This window comes from Mus caroli, chromosome 3 (genome assembly GCF_900094665.2).
Source record: "Mus caroli chromosome 3, CAROLI_EIJ_v1.1, whole genome shotgun sequence".
Classification (NCBI taxonomy): Eukaryota; Metazoa; Chordata; class Mammalia; order Rodentia; family Muridae; genus Mus; species Mus caroli.
In genome coordinates, this window is record NC_034572.1 from 140,129,041 (window position 1) to 140,143,829 (window position 14,789).

Below are 14,789 nucleotides of genomic sequence, written 5' to 3' on the forward strand. Positions count from 1 at the left end.
CAGCATGTATCTGTGAGTAGTGTGTCAGCAGATGTCTGTGAATCAGTGTGTCAGCATGTATCTGTGGGTAGTGTGTCAGCAGATGTCTGTGAATCCGTGTGTCAGCAGAGTGGGGAGCAGGAACAAAGATCATGGAGTGAAAATTAGTTTGATGTGTGTATGGATGATAGATCACAGTTTTACTTATTAATCTATTTACATGATAATTTTTTATTGGAAAATAAGTGATACAGTAGTTATAAGAGATGAATTTGGATGGTGGGTCATCGCTCAGATTGAGACTTTATGGGGTTCGAGAAGAAAGAGTTTCACTTTAGAAGATGAGATGTCACTGGAAAAGTTTGAGACTTTTGTAGTCTGACTAGTCACTTGAAAGGACTGAGAACCACTGGAGGGGACGAGAATTGAGGAGAGAGAATGCGGCATAGAGTAGAAAGTGATGAGAAGGTTTTTAGGGCAACTGAGGCAAGAAGCAGGAGTGGTCAGCTACGGTGCGGAAGGATGCTTGGATTCTGTAGGCCTGTTGTGTGGGTTTAAAAGTATTTATTTTAAGGACTGGAGAGATGGCTCAGCAGTTAATAGCATTGGTGGTTCTTCCACACGTCCCAGGTTCTATTCTAAGCACCCGCATGGAGGCTCATAACCTCCAGGTCCAGGAGACACACACTCTCTTCTGACCCCCAAGGGCACTGCATGCACTCAGTGCACAGACATACATACAAGTAAAACAGTCATGCACATAAAAAATGCTTATTTTATTTTACGTGCATATATGTATTTATCTGTGTGTATGTTTTTGCGCCATGTGCATTCAGGACCCCAGAGAGGTCAGGAGAGGTGTCTTATCTCCTGCAGCTGAAGTTACAGACACGTGTTACCCTCCATGTGGGTGCTAGCAACTGAATGTGGCTCCTCTTGCAAGACCAAGTGCTCTGAGCCACTGAGCCACTTCTCCAGCCCCCTGTTTTTGTGCTTTGATACTGCATATGGTAGGTAGATGTACTGACTAGCTATCCAAGTGACGATATTGAGTGTTTTTTGATGTACATATGGGTTTGAGAGCAGAGTTGAGGTTGGATGTGGAGGCTGTAAGGCATTTCGAGGAATAGGGCTGGACAGGACTACGTCGAAAGTTTGTAAGAGAAGACTGGAGTTTCTGGGACGCTGTGAGCCCAGGGGGCACTCTTGCAGGCAAGAATGGAAGGTGGGAGGATTCTCTGAAGAGGACTGAGAAGAGACAGGTGGTGCCCAGTTAAAACAGCAGGGGTTGGGAGTCCCTGAAGCCACATGAGGCTACCTCAGTCACAGACTGATGTGCAGTGCTGGAAGTTGCTGCTGCGAGTAGAGCATCAACCTGTCTGTTGTTTTAGGCAAACATGGAGGTTAGTGGTGACCACAGTTAAATTTTGAGCAGTCTGAGGGAATTCAATTAGTGAGTCTCAAAAAGGAAAAGGCAGTAGTTGGTGCAGACACTTTTCAGAGCTGGGGGAAGACACAAAATGAACTGGTGGTAATGAGGAGAGAGGTGCGGGCTAGTAAGATTTCTTTTTTCCTTTATGCCTTAATGATGAAGACTCCTCATTTGTGCATGGGTGACAATAGTTTGGAACAATGACTGGCAGGGAGGGGCAGTATCAAGATTTTTGGGAAACTGAGGTCTGGTCCTACCAAGAGCAGTTATTATAACCAGAGGGGAGAGGAAGGGCCCCAGAGTGTGATGGAAGAAATGAGATCTGATGAGAAAGCAAAGGACACGTAACAGCTGCCATGCCAAGGAGCGTGGGAGGTAGGGATGGCGTCCCCTCAAGAGGCTTGTCTCATGTGCTGGGCCGGTTTTCAGGAGCTAGTACTATTTCAGTAGCTCTAGGAAAGTGGATTAACATTTGGCCATTCTACGGCTTGTTGATAGATCAGATGGAATTTGACACCGATGAGGTTACAACCTTTATCTGAGTAAACTGATCTGAAGGGCTGTCCATCAGCTCATGTGCTGCCCTGCCATGGGCAGAGGCAGTGTCTTCATTGAGGAGTATGTGTCAGAGGAGGCAACAGAGGTAGACAGACATTCACCATGCTGTGAGCCATTGGTGCGTAGTTGCTTAGTAACCGAGTCTGGCCTTCTCCCCCATTATGGACCATAAGCCAGAACACCTTTTCCTTCTATGAGTGCCTTTAGGTCATGGTATTTTATCACAGCAACAAAAAGTAACTAATGTAATGATGTTTAAACAATTGGTTATTTTAGAAGAAAAGAAAGGGATCTTATTTCTTATCATACACAAAATAAGTTCCATGCAGGTTGCAGTTTGGTATGTAACAAAGGAGAATATTAAGGCAAAGGAAATGCAGAAGGAAAGATGATTGTAATTGCAGATGGGGAAACAACATCTTTAAAACAACCAAGAGAGCTGAAAGGGAAATCTTGAAAGACTGTTACAGGAAACCTTAAAGTCGGGTGTAGGTAGTGGTTCTTCCCCATAATCCTGGCATGCAAGGCGCTGAGGCAAGAAGACTGTTGGGAGTTCCAGCTTAGTCTGGGCTACACTGTGAAACCACATATCAAAAACAAAAACAAAACAACAACAGCAACAACAAACTACCACCAACAACAAAAACAACAAAACCCCCCAAACAACAACAACACCACCCACCCAACCAACCAACCAAAACCCCCAAACAACAACAACAACAACAACCTCAACCAACCAACCAACCAAAACCCCAAAACAACAGCAACATAAACAACAACAACAACACCCAAACAACCAAACAAACAAACAAAACCCCAAAAAGCCTAGAGAAAAATTTAGGAATGGCAAAAGAGACCTTAAAGCAAATTCAAAACAGAATGGGTGTGAGGATGTTGAGCAGGTAAAGAATTAAGTTGAGCAGGCAGGAGTGGGATTTGAGTAGTTGGAGGTTTGAGCAGGCGAGGCAGGTGCTGAGCACATGGGAGAGTGTTGAGGAAGACTGACATTCAGTGCCCATAACATAAAAAGTAACAGAGGTAAACCAATCATTCTTAGCAGTCAGTCACAAAAGTCAAAACAGCTTATAAACACCCACAGGTAGCGTGGCAAAATGCATAGAAAGGACTATTTACTAGATCTTCAAATAGCCAATCAGCATGCAGATAGATCTTTGGCCTTACTAATGATGAGGCAACAGCAAGTGAAAATTATCCTATTGGCAAAAATTAATAAGATGGATAATTCTCATCTGTGGGCCTAGCATGGCTAAGAGGGCCTTTGCTCTGCCATCAGACAGGGTACATTGGTCTAACTCTTCAGAAAGGTCATTCACGGTACTTATTAAGTTATGGATGCTTGTAGCCTTGTGAGTCAGAAGAGCCATTCCTTGCACTGTGTCCTGCAGATTTTCATCCTGAAAAGTAGGAAAGACGTCGATAGGCCAACATTTATAACAGTACTGTTTATGATAGCCAACTACCAAGAAGCAGCTAGAGTGTCCCGCAGTGGGATTATGGTTAGAAGGACACGGTGCATTCTTGCAATTTAGTGGCATTTGATTGAGTACTATTCTAGAATCTTCTCTGAGTAAAATATAGAATGCAAGCCTGTGACTAAAGACCCATGAAACAAACAAGGTAGTAAAATAACCCAAAGCGCACAGCAAGAAACAAAACTCAATGCAGACTCTCCAGGAGGCAGGTGTCCTCTGGGGGGCAGGTGTCCTCTGGGGGGCAGGTGTCCTCTGGGGGGCAGGTGTCCTCTGGGGGGCAGGTGTCCTCTGGGGGGCAGGTGTCCTCTGGGAGGCAGGTGTCCTCTGGGGGGCAGGTGTCCTCTGGGGGGCAGGTGTCCTCTGGGGGGCAGGTGTCCTCTGCTCACTGGTCTTCTCTTTCTGGAGATATTCTGGGCTCAGTGCAACCAGTGGACCATGCCTGTGGGAACTGAGGGAGCCTTTCAGATCTGGTGGCCATCTTTTCCTGTCTCACTGTCAACCATGCATTCTGGATGGTGAACTCCCGTATCAATTGCCAAGCGAGATAAACATTCCAGGCTGAGTTTTGGGAGCTCAGCCCCCTTGGAGCTTTCTGCAAGGGTGTGTCTACGTGTCTATGATATCCAGTGTCACTCACTAGTCACATGAAGCTCTCCACCACCCCCCCCCTTTTTTTTTTCCGAGACAGGGTTTCTCTGTGTAGTCCTGGCTGTCCTGGAACTCACTCTGTAGACCAGGCTGGCCTCGAATTCAGATCTTCGCCTGCTTCTACCTCCAAGTGCTGGGATTAAAGCCGTGCACCACCACTCCTGGCCACATGAAGCACTTGAACTACTGTGACCACACAAATTGAGTTTGTAACTTAGTTTCAGTTCATCTAGAGTGAGAGGACAGTCATATCTATTGCTTTCCACATTTAACAGCATAGGTGTAATAGACGAGATGCCCTTTTCTTAATGGTCTTCCATAAAACCTTTCTTTGCTATCTTCCCACTTATGAATTTAGAGGGGCTATGAGAACAATCCAGTGACATTTTTCATTTGATACCAACCTAAAAGGACACCCTATATTAAAGTAATAAGTTACACAATAAGGTATATTGTTTCATTTTAATCTACTAATGAGTGTATTACTTAAAATTAACCTATCTGTTTTTTTTTGTCTTCTTGTCTGTCTTTTTGTCTCTGTCTGTCTGTCTGTCTGTCTGTCTGTCTGTCTTTTTCTGTATGCTTGACTGCCTTCCTATCTCTCTGGCATTAGTTTTTTCCTTCTTGAAGCACCTGTATGGTGGTATACCCTATACTCCCAACCGTGAGGAGTTAAGGCAGCCTTGTCTACATAGCAAGTTCGAGGCCAGCCAGGGTCACATAGTGAGATACTACTTCAAAGCACCTTCCTTTGTTTGACCACGTACGATTTATTCCTAGCGGCTCTCTGTACTGAACTGAGAGAAGGGGAGCAATGCTACCTACTGCCTTTTCCTTCCTTTACTTTATGTATTTCTATATTTTTCAAGTTACCATGATCTGTTTTACAAGCGAAGGGAGGGATGGCTGAGAGAAATGGACCAGTCTGTTGTAAACAACTTGGCTAAATAACAGAGATGTGGGTTGGCGCCATGGCTCAAAGAAACAAGGGAAGGAGGTGGGACTGGGTTCTGAGCCCAGGATTTTAATCTAGGCTGCATGGGCAGGAGAGTCACAAGTTCAAGTCCAACCTAAGGTTTAGAATGAGTTAAAGGTTAACCTGGGTAATTGAGTAAAGAGTCTACCTCAGAATAACAAATACAAAACAGGTTGAGGAATATAACTCAGGTGATTGCCTGGCATTTGCGTGAAGTCCTGGTTTAATCTCTGGCACCACAAAACAAAGCAAAAACAACAACAACAAAACCAAAACTTAAGACAATCAAATGAAAGAAAAGAAAGAATACAGAGAATTAGAAGTTACAACAAAGAGGTGGATAAAGACTGCCCTGGCTCCAGCACCTTCCTCCTACACAGCACACCGTCCTTCAGAACATTCCTTCCGTCTTCTTCATGTCACCTATACGATTCCCTTACAGCCACAAATTATCTTTCCCCGTTTGACATTTCAGGGCACTTGTACCTGCCTTCTATCTACTGTGAGAGGTTTATGAATTTTAAAAGACCCTTTAGGGCTACCATGCTACCAGCCACCTGCCTGGGGACCTCTTGGTACCCACAGTCTGTGGGAAGAAGAGGAGACCCTGTGGCAGTGCTGAACAGTCCTGGTGAGTGCCACAGTCCTAGGAGCAGACCCCAGGGCTGACTGCTTCAAGTCCTCTAGAGCTCAGGGACAGAAGGACCTGTGGAGGCTTTGCCTCTGGGCTAGGCTAGCCAGCTGTGGGGATTGGTACTTGACAGCTTTGAGTAGTGGTGCCTCTCAGGCTCTGACACCTCAGGTATAGATGGGTCCCTCTAATCTGTCTATAAATGAGTCTCACATGTAGTCACCTTCTTTTGCCTGTGCCCTGGACTGCCTGCTGTCCTACCCTACCTGCCCCTTGGGGGTTGGAGGTGAGGTGGCACGGAATCAATGACACAGACTCCTGGAGCCGGTGAGAACCCCTCAGCAGGCTTCTCTGAACGCTGCTGCAAGCTCCTTCAATACCCTCCACCTGCACCCCATTGGTCCTAAGAGTGCATCTCTTTTAAACAGCAGTTCCTGATTGGCTGGCACTGTGTACATCAGCAATCCTCCATCTCTCAGGCAGTCCTCAATTAGGTCCCCCTGCAGATGTCTTTGCGATTGTGTGACCCAGCATCTATGCAGAGGTGGCCTTGCTGTTCCTTCTACAACTTGCAGGTTTGCGACACACGTTTATTAAATCAGTATGATTCGAGATGCCTGGTAAACGTGAGATGAGCTTCTGTAAATGGAGAAGGACGCAGTCTGTGAATAGAAAGGATTAGTCCATATGTTTAAGGGTCATGCTTACTGGGATTAGAAATTTAAAAATAAACATAAGCACTTACTTGTGAATTTATAAGCACATGCATATCCCACATGTCAGCTCCCCCATGCCAATTTACTGTAAGGACACTTGCGTGCTCTTCTGTTAAGACTTGCTCAGAGGCTATTCTGTTAGAGCAGAAAGGCTGTACTAAAGTGAGGTCCGGAACCTTTATTCTCAGTTTATACATCTTCTACTCCATTACGAGCTCCGGTTTTTGGTTCGTTCTTTGGTCAAATATCACCCAAAGGTTTTATATTTGCTGTGTGCTTTAAGATATAATAAGATACCCATTCCTGCTAATAATGTCTCATAGTTCATGTTAGCTCAACAGTTATGATCATTCCCCTACCTGGCTACTTTATAGACAGTTCTATTTTGGGGCCAAAGAATTCATGTATTGGATTTTGGCATTCAAGGATAAAAAGAGCTGATCTGAATTAGAGAAAAGTTCATCTTACTGAGAGACCCCCGGACGTTCGAGAGTTGCTAGGCAGAGGCTGTGAGCAGAAGAGAAGCCCTGGAGTCCCACAATGCAACTCACTAGTAGTGGTTTTTCTTGCTGTGGTCATGGTTACAGCAAGCGTCTCTCTTTTTTCTTCACCTATTCTGTTCAAGAGGTCTTTTTGTGACAGACTCTATTATCTCAGAGGAGTGAGGGGCAAGGCACCCAGGCATAGCAACATGCAAAGGCTCTAGGGAGCGGCCTTTCTGTGATGACATTCTCCTACTGCAGGAAGGCTTTCAGCGCTCTCTCCCATGAGTCTTCATTTGACTCCAAGTTCTAAATGTGTAGAACTTTCCATCTTTGTAAAAAACTATCTATGCTAAATTGATAGCTCTTCCACCAATATTCATGCAAAGAAGCATGGGCAGTCCCATCCCATAACACACGCCATCACACCCGTGGACAAGGGAGGCACTACATTTTATTGTAAGCAAAGGTTTATTGTTTTAATTCAAATTTAGAATGTTTTTCTGCTTAATCCAGAGTATGCAAATTAATACCCAAAATTCTTAAAACTTACCTCAGACAGGGATAAAAGTATGGAATTATTCTCAAGGATCACTGGGGCAGATTATCATGTGCCTAACTGATTTGTCCATATTATAAATTCAAACACATAAATAGTTTTTCTCCATCTTGTCTCTATTTCAAATTTATTTCTGGGAAATGAGAACCAAATCACTAACTTGTGACAATGAGAGAGTGAATATCATAGCAAGACAAAGTGCACTGAAGAGAAAGCCACACCCACACACACGAATGAGAGAGTCAGTGTCAGGGGGTGGAAAGAGGCCCTGGCCTTGTGGAAATACAGCTTTGGGTTTGGTATACTCCTACCCTTATTGTAGCTGAGAGACTTAATAGGCCTTCTCTGAGATTTGTAGCTACAGGCACTGGGCAGTTCTGGTGAGAAAGGAAAACCTTGTGTGTACTTGAATTCTTCGGTGTAGAATTCTTCTTTGTAGAATGTACAGAGATGAGATATAAATGTGACCTCTTGACTTACCATGTTGGCTTGTGCCCAACTTTCTGTTAGTTCCCTAGAAAGCTTGAAAATATATCAAAGACAAGAAGAAATGAAGAAATGTACGTCAGCCATGGAATGCAGAGTTAGATCTTATAAAATGTCACCCGTTTAGAAAACCAAAGATTTAACTAACGTTATTAGATGTGGATTAATCAGATGCATCATTCTTTCAGCTCTGCTCCTGTGGGATGCAGTTGCTAACTGAGGATAATTAGAAGTGAAGGAGGTTTCTATGGGGAGCACCCAAGGGGAGAGATCTGAAGGAGGCAGGAAGAGCATTTCAGCTACAGCACAGGTCAGACTTGTGAGCTGAAGGGAGGGGGCAGATGGATGGAAATGACCTCAGACTTAAGTGAATCTTAAGATGGTGCTGGCCCGGCTGATGGAGAGGGTAGACTAAAACTGGGTGTTGGAGGGTTGACACCAGGTAGCAGTGCCTCCAGCCACACTTGCTTCTTCAGTGGGTGCAGCCTAGGTAAAGCTTAGGCAGTGGCTGACAAGTACAAGTGATCCTGGGTGAGAAAGCATTAGATGACCAAACTCCTTTAAAACAGGTTGATCTGAGTTGCCTGTTCCCATTGTTACTCAGGATGTGTGTTTCTGGGACTTTTGGTATAGCACTGGAAATGTAAATGAGCTAAATACCTGATAAAAAATGGAAAAAAAAGAATTTATTGGTTGCCGGTTTTGTCCATGAATTCAGCTGGGCGCTGTTGGGGATTTTGAAAGTTCACTTCATGTTTTTAATGACTTTAACCATGAACTCTTCATGTGTCAGTGGAGGGATTGGCACATCCCAAGCATTCATACTTCCACAGATGAAATAGATATTTATCTCACTTGTTTTGATTGCAGAACAGTGATATTGCTGATGTTCATCAGAGTTCTGTAAAATTCAGAGCTTAGCTTGCCAAACACAGAGACTCCCGCATGCTTTGTCGTGTGTGTGTGTGTGTGTGTGTGTGTGTGTGTGTGTGTGTGCGCGTGCGTGCATGTGTATGCATTTTTATGGAAATAAGACTATTTGCCTTTCTTCCCATTTTCCTTACTAGGTATAAAATAATAAAGAGCTGGAGCTTAAGAATGTAACACTGGGCTGGTGAGATGGCTCAGTGGGTAAGGGCACCCGACTGCTCTTCCAAAGGTCCAGAGTTCAAATCCCAGCAACCACATGGTGGCTCACAACCATCCGTAACGAGATCTGGCTCCCTCTTCTGGAGTGTCTGAAGACAGCTACAGTGTACTTACATATAATCAATAAATAAATCTTTAAAAAAAAAAAAAAAAAAAAAAAAAAAAGAAAAAAAAAAAGAATGTAACACTGAGGAGAGTCTTCAGAGGCAGGGAGTGGAAATAGTTCTCTCCTGTAACATCAGACTGTGGCAAACCTGCAGTTGTACAGTCTAGTTTTCGGCCAAGAGCCGTGCTTCCAACGCTCCATAAGGGATCTATCTATCTATCTATCTATCTATCTATCTATCTATCTATCTATGAAGTACGAGTGTGTGCCGCGTTGATGGGCTATGAAGAATGCCCAGTTTGCTGAAAAGCACATTCTCTGTTGTCATACGTAGGCATGAACTAAGGTGGGGGCAGTGGGGAGAACCCAGTCATAGTCTATCTGCATTTGTTTTAGAATTTTTAATGGATCCCCGTTGACCAGAGCTGCTTGGTAGCAAATCCCTTTCCACACCTACCTCAGCGGCTGCTGCTTGTATTTCGGCTGCTGCTGTCTCCCATCTCCGTTTCGTATGGGCTGACAGGGGATGCTGTCCCGAGTGGTTCATTTTGTGTCAGCAAATACGCCTTCGCCCTATAGCTGCAGCGGCTGCACACATCATTAGAGCTGTTCACACTGATTTTAATGTTGCTTCCAAACTGTCTTCACCTCTTGCCATTATTTTAATTTAGGACCAACTGCTCAGCCATATGGAGTAGTTTGTCATTCAGCATCTGTAGTGGCAAAATATGTATTTATCTGTGTGCTTTATGCCTTCAGATGGGCTATGTTTCACAAGAAGACAAGTCTTTTCACTTTATTAACGTGGCCATTCACTGAATTTTTCCATTTGCTTTTCCCACAGAGGGCTTAATATTAGATTGGGATGCTTTGCAAAGTCATAAAGAAATGATACTTAGTTCTGTACGTTAGCTTCTCTTGAGCCCACAGTTAAATGCAAGGATGCCTTGCTGGCCATTTATCATTATACTTCACAAATTATTCAGCATCTGGGCAGGGGGTGTAACATGGTAGGTAGAGGCTTGCCTAGCATGCACAAAACTCTGGGCTCAATCCCTGGCTGTATTCACATGCCTGTAATCCCAGCACGTGGGCAATGGAAACGGGAAGATCATAAATTCACTGTTATGCTCAGCTCTATAACAAGTTTAAAGCCACTGTGGTATGGGGGCTGGAGTGATGGCTCAGTGGTTAAGAGCACTGATTGCTCTTCTGGAGGTCCTGAGTTCAATTCCCAGCAGCCACATGGTGGCTAGCTTTGCCAAAGGTGCAGTCACATAGCCTTTAAACAATCTAGTCCAAATTCTATGGGCACCACGGAGGAGGTGTCTAGCACCCTTGTCTGCACAGGGATTCTGCCTGTCTTCCCAAACATTACTTGTTAGAACAGATCTGAACCTAAGAAAAGACAGTTTGAGTTTGTCTCCCTAGCTTTTACTGTTGGTCTTTGAGAAGACAAAACCGTGGTAGTGTTAAGAGAGGCTGAATTCTGAGCTGTCTGTAACTCAATCAAGTTGCGCTCTGTTCTGGCCTGATTTGTCAATTATAAGATCTAAAATGTTTTATCAACTTTAGACTTTACTTAATACCTGGATGGCAATGCCTCATTTGCTTGAACTCAGGTGTTGATCATGATCTGACAGGAAATAATTTATCATTTCTCTATATTGCTTTGACTATTTTTCTCCTTCCTTCCTTCCTTCTTTCCTTCCTTCCTTCCTTCCTTCCTTCCTTCCTTCCTTCCTTCCTTCCTTCCTTCCTTCCTTCCTTCCTNNNTNNNTTTATATTATGTATATGAGCACACTGTAGCTGTCTTCAGACACATCAGAAGAGACTATCAGATCCCATGTGGTTGCTGGGATTTGAACTCAGGACTTCTGGAAGAGCGGTCAGTGCTCTTAACTGCTGAGCCATCTCTCCAGCTCCCATTTCCATCTTTTTCTAAATAAATATTAATGTGCATGATCGTGGACTCCACCTCAGGGGTTTTGGAAAAGGGCCATGGAGCAACAGTACTTTTTACTTGGTTTTGGGATTTCAGGACTTAATATATTCAGACATGCCTAGAATCAGTCTAAGTTCCGATGCTTACCTCATCTGCATAGGTTTTCCCTGAGCAATCGGTAAGTGGTAGTCCTTGTCCTAAGCCTCTGGGGACAGGATAAACATGTGACTGAATGGGACATCAGTTCTCTGCTATTAATTAGTAGGACATTAAAGTCAGGTGACAGATGACAGAGGATGGTCTGGTCCTCGAGGGGTCGTGTGGTAGGTTAGTAGTAAGTGGGCTGTCCTCCCAAGTGATGTTGTCTGAAGATAGAGAATTCTCCAGGTGAGTAGGCAGAGACTGCTTTGGTTAGCAAAGAGCTAGTGTGAGGTTTCAGAATTCCGAAGAGGAAGCGTTTGGATTCTTTTCCTTTGAACTGTGGAAATGGATCTTTCTAATCCATCTTCTCTCCTAAGACCAGAGCTTGCCCTTAGTGATTCTTCTTGAAAGCTAAAAGCAAGGAGAGTCGGAGTTCAGTGATGTTCTGTAGAAAGGAGTGAGTGTGGACTCTCACCAGGTGGTTCCAAACTTCCCCAGTCTGGGAAAGCTCTCCTGAGCCATAGGAAATCTTAGTTGTGGAATGAAAGCTCTCAAGCCCTTAGGTCCTGATTTACAGACATATGAAGGTTAGGATACTAGACTACCATGCTCTTAAAAGTCTCCCTAGACTAAGAATAATTATATGTAAAGTTGTAACCCAGAGAGTGTCTTTTTTTTTCAATTTTCTCCTATATTTATTTATTTATTTATTTATTTATTTATTTATTTATATTAGATATTTTCTTTATTTACATTTCAAATGCTATCCTGAAAGTTCCCTATACCCTCCCCCAGCCCTGCTCCCCTACCCACCCACTCCTGCTTCTTGGCCCTGACATTCCCCTGTACTGGGGCATATAAAGTTTGCCATACCAAGGGGCTTCTTTTCCCAGTGATGGCCGATTAGGCCATCTTCTGCTACATATGCAGCTAGAGACATGAGCTCTGGGGTACTGGTTAGTTCATGTTGTTGTTCCACCTATAGGGTTGCAGACCACTTCAGCTCTTTGGGTACTTTCTCTAGCTTCTTCATTGGGGGCCCTGTGTTCCATCTTGTGGATGATTGTGAGCATCCACTTCTGTATTTGCCAGGCACTGGCATAGCCTCATACAAGACAGCTATTATACCAGGGTCTTAAATAGTATGCTTTGCAAAGTGCTTGCATGGATATTGTATGAGGCAAAGGCAAAAGCTAGTTGCTTAGAGTAGTGTTCAAATCCTGAGCATTTTTTTTTTTTTTTTTGGTTTTTCGAGGCAGGGTTTCTCTGTGTAGCCTTGGCTGTCCTGGAACTCACTCTGTAGACCAGGCTGGCCTCGAACTCAGAAATCCGCCTGCCTCTGCCTCCCAAGTGCTGGGATTAAAGGCGTGCGCCACCATGCCCGGCATTGATAGCATTTGTCTATTTTGGTTATTTTATGTAACTCATATTTATTCTTGGGATTAGCATATGATAACCTGTAATTGGCCACCTTTTTTATTCTTTCATTTTTGAATTATGATTTTGGCCCTATTGCATTTTACAGATACAATGGCAGAAAGTGGAAAAGGAACATTGAGAAATGACTTAAGTTTTTATTATGTTTCCTCCAGTGTTCACTCTTCCATCCAGCATTCACAAGTCCTGTTTTCTGCATTAAATATTGCAAAGCATTAAATGAATAGCTTAAATGAAATTTAAAACAGCATAAATTAAAGCGATGCCTGGTATGAATATTATATCAGTATTATTGTGAATAATTCATATGAAAGTGTTTTTTTTAATCCTCTTTGTAATTAAGGAATCATTATCCAGGAGAGTGTCTGTCATTAACTGCTTTCTTGTGGGGTGCATCATCTCTCTCCTGTCCCCTGCGCTTACTGATACACCTCGACACACAGCAGGATGTGCATCTCTGCCCCCATTTCACAGTCATGGGGACAGGACAAAGCGAAGCGAGGCCACCGTGTGGCTCACATACATACACTGTGAGGACTCGGAGCTGGTCTGGTATTCTGCAAAAATGGGTATTGGCTTGAAATAGAACTTAGTTGTCAGAGGCTAATATCACTTAATATTTAGGGAACACCAGTGGAAAGAAATGGTTCTCACTCTTCTTTCCAATTCATGTTTATTCCTGTAGAGAGCAATTGCCTTCACCATTATCTTTTTAATATGACCCAATTCTTTATATTCATTGCACATTTGTATTAATGTTTTATGGCAATTTTAAATATGTTCATGATATTAATTTCTTGTTGGGTATGTATGTTTGAATATATCTTCTCTGTAATTTGATCATTTCCTTTTTCTTTTAAAGTATCTTTGTGTGTGTTATACTATGTTTGTATGTGTGTGTGTGTATGTTATGTACTGTGTTTATGTGTGTGTGTGTTATAAACTATGTTTCTGCGTGTGTGTGAGATATGCTGTGCTTAATGTGTGTGAGATATACTGTTTCTATGTGTCTGTATGTTATATACTGTGTTTTTGTATGTGTGTGATATATACTATGTTTGTGCATGTATGCTACATACTATGTTTATGTATATGTGTGTGAGATATACTGTGCTCATGTATATCTGTGAGATATGCTGTGTTTATGTCTATGCATACTCCTGGGAACCAGAAGCCAATTTAGTACTCCTTGATTTCTCTCCAGCTTATTTTTTAATTATTATTTTTTATTTACTCTTATTGTGTGCATGTGTGGGGGCTGCATCACTGCTGGGCACACGTGGAGGTCTGAGAGAAGCCTATGGAAAAGGCTTCTTGCTTCCACTTTGATAGGAATTCCAGGACATGAACATAGGTTAGCAGACATAGCTTTCATAGCTGGCAAGCACCTTTATTTACTGGACCATCCAACAACCCACCCACCCTGCCTCTTTGAGACAGATCCTCTCTGAACTCAGTAGCTAGGCTGCCTGTTGAGTGAGCTCGGGATCTGCCTGTCCCTGTCTCTTTTCTACGGAGGTCACAAATGTGCCACAGCACTGGGCCTTTTCTTACTGATATTGCTAATGGCTCCAGGTTCTTAATAGTCATATGATCATGATGTTATACAGCTTAGGAAATCTTTTTCTCACTCAGGGCCTAAAAGACCTGTGCCCATGGACACTTTAATGTTTTTTTGTTTGCTTGTTTGTTTGTTTGTTTGCTTTTTTTTTGACTTGACATATCAAGTCTTCTAGAATTGGGATTTGTGGTTTGAGTGAAGTTCAACATCCCGTGCTCTTTTTCGTAAAGCATGTATTTTGTAGTCTCCGCTTGTTTCAGCCCTCTCTGTTGGCTTCAGCAGTAGTTCTGACCAGCAGACCTTCACACATGCGTGCATGCGTTGGTCTGTATTTCTGTTGAGTTCTTTGTTCCTCTCCTTCCTCCTCCTTCTCCCCCTCCTCCTCCTCCTCTCTGCACCTCTCCTCTCCCAGTCCTGCTCCCCCTTGCCCCTTTCCCTCCCTTTCTCCCCTCCCCATGCAGACTTTCATCTCTTACATTTAAGCCAGCAT

At 43.4% G+C, this 14,789-nt stretch overlaps 1 protein-coding gene across 3 annotated transcripts in view; it reads left to right on the plus strand.

Annotated features, from left to right (window-relative positions):
• The window catches only part of Ttll7 (tubulin tyrosine ligase like 7), a 128,940-nt gene that overhangs the window by 91,135 nt on the left and 23,016 nt on the right, over positions 1 to 14,789 (plus strand). The window lies entirely within an intron of this gene.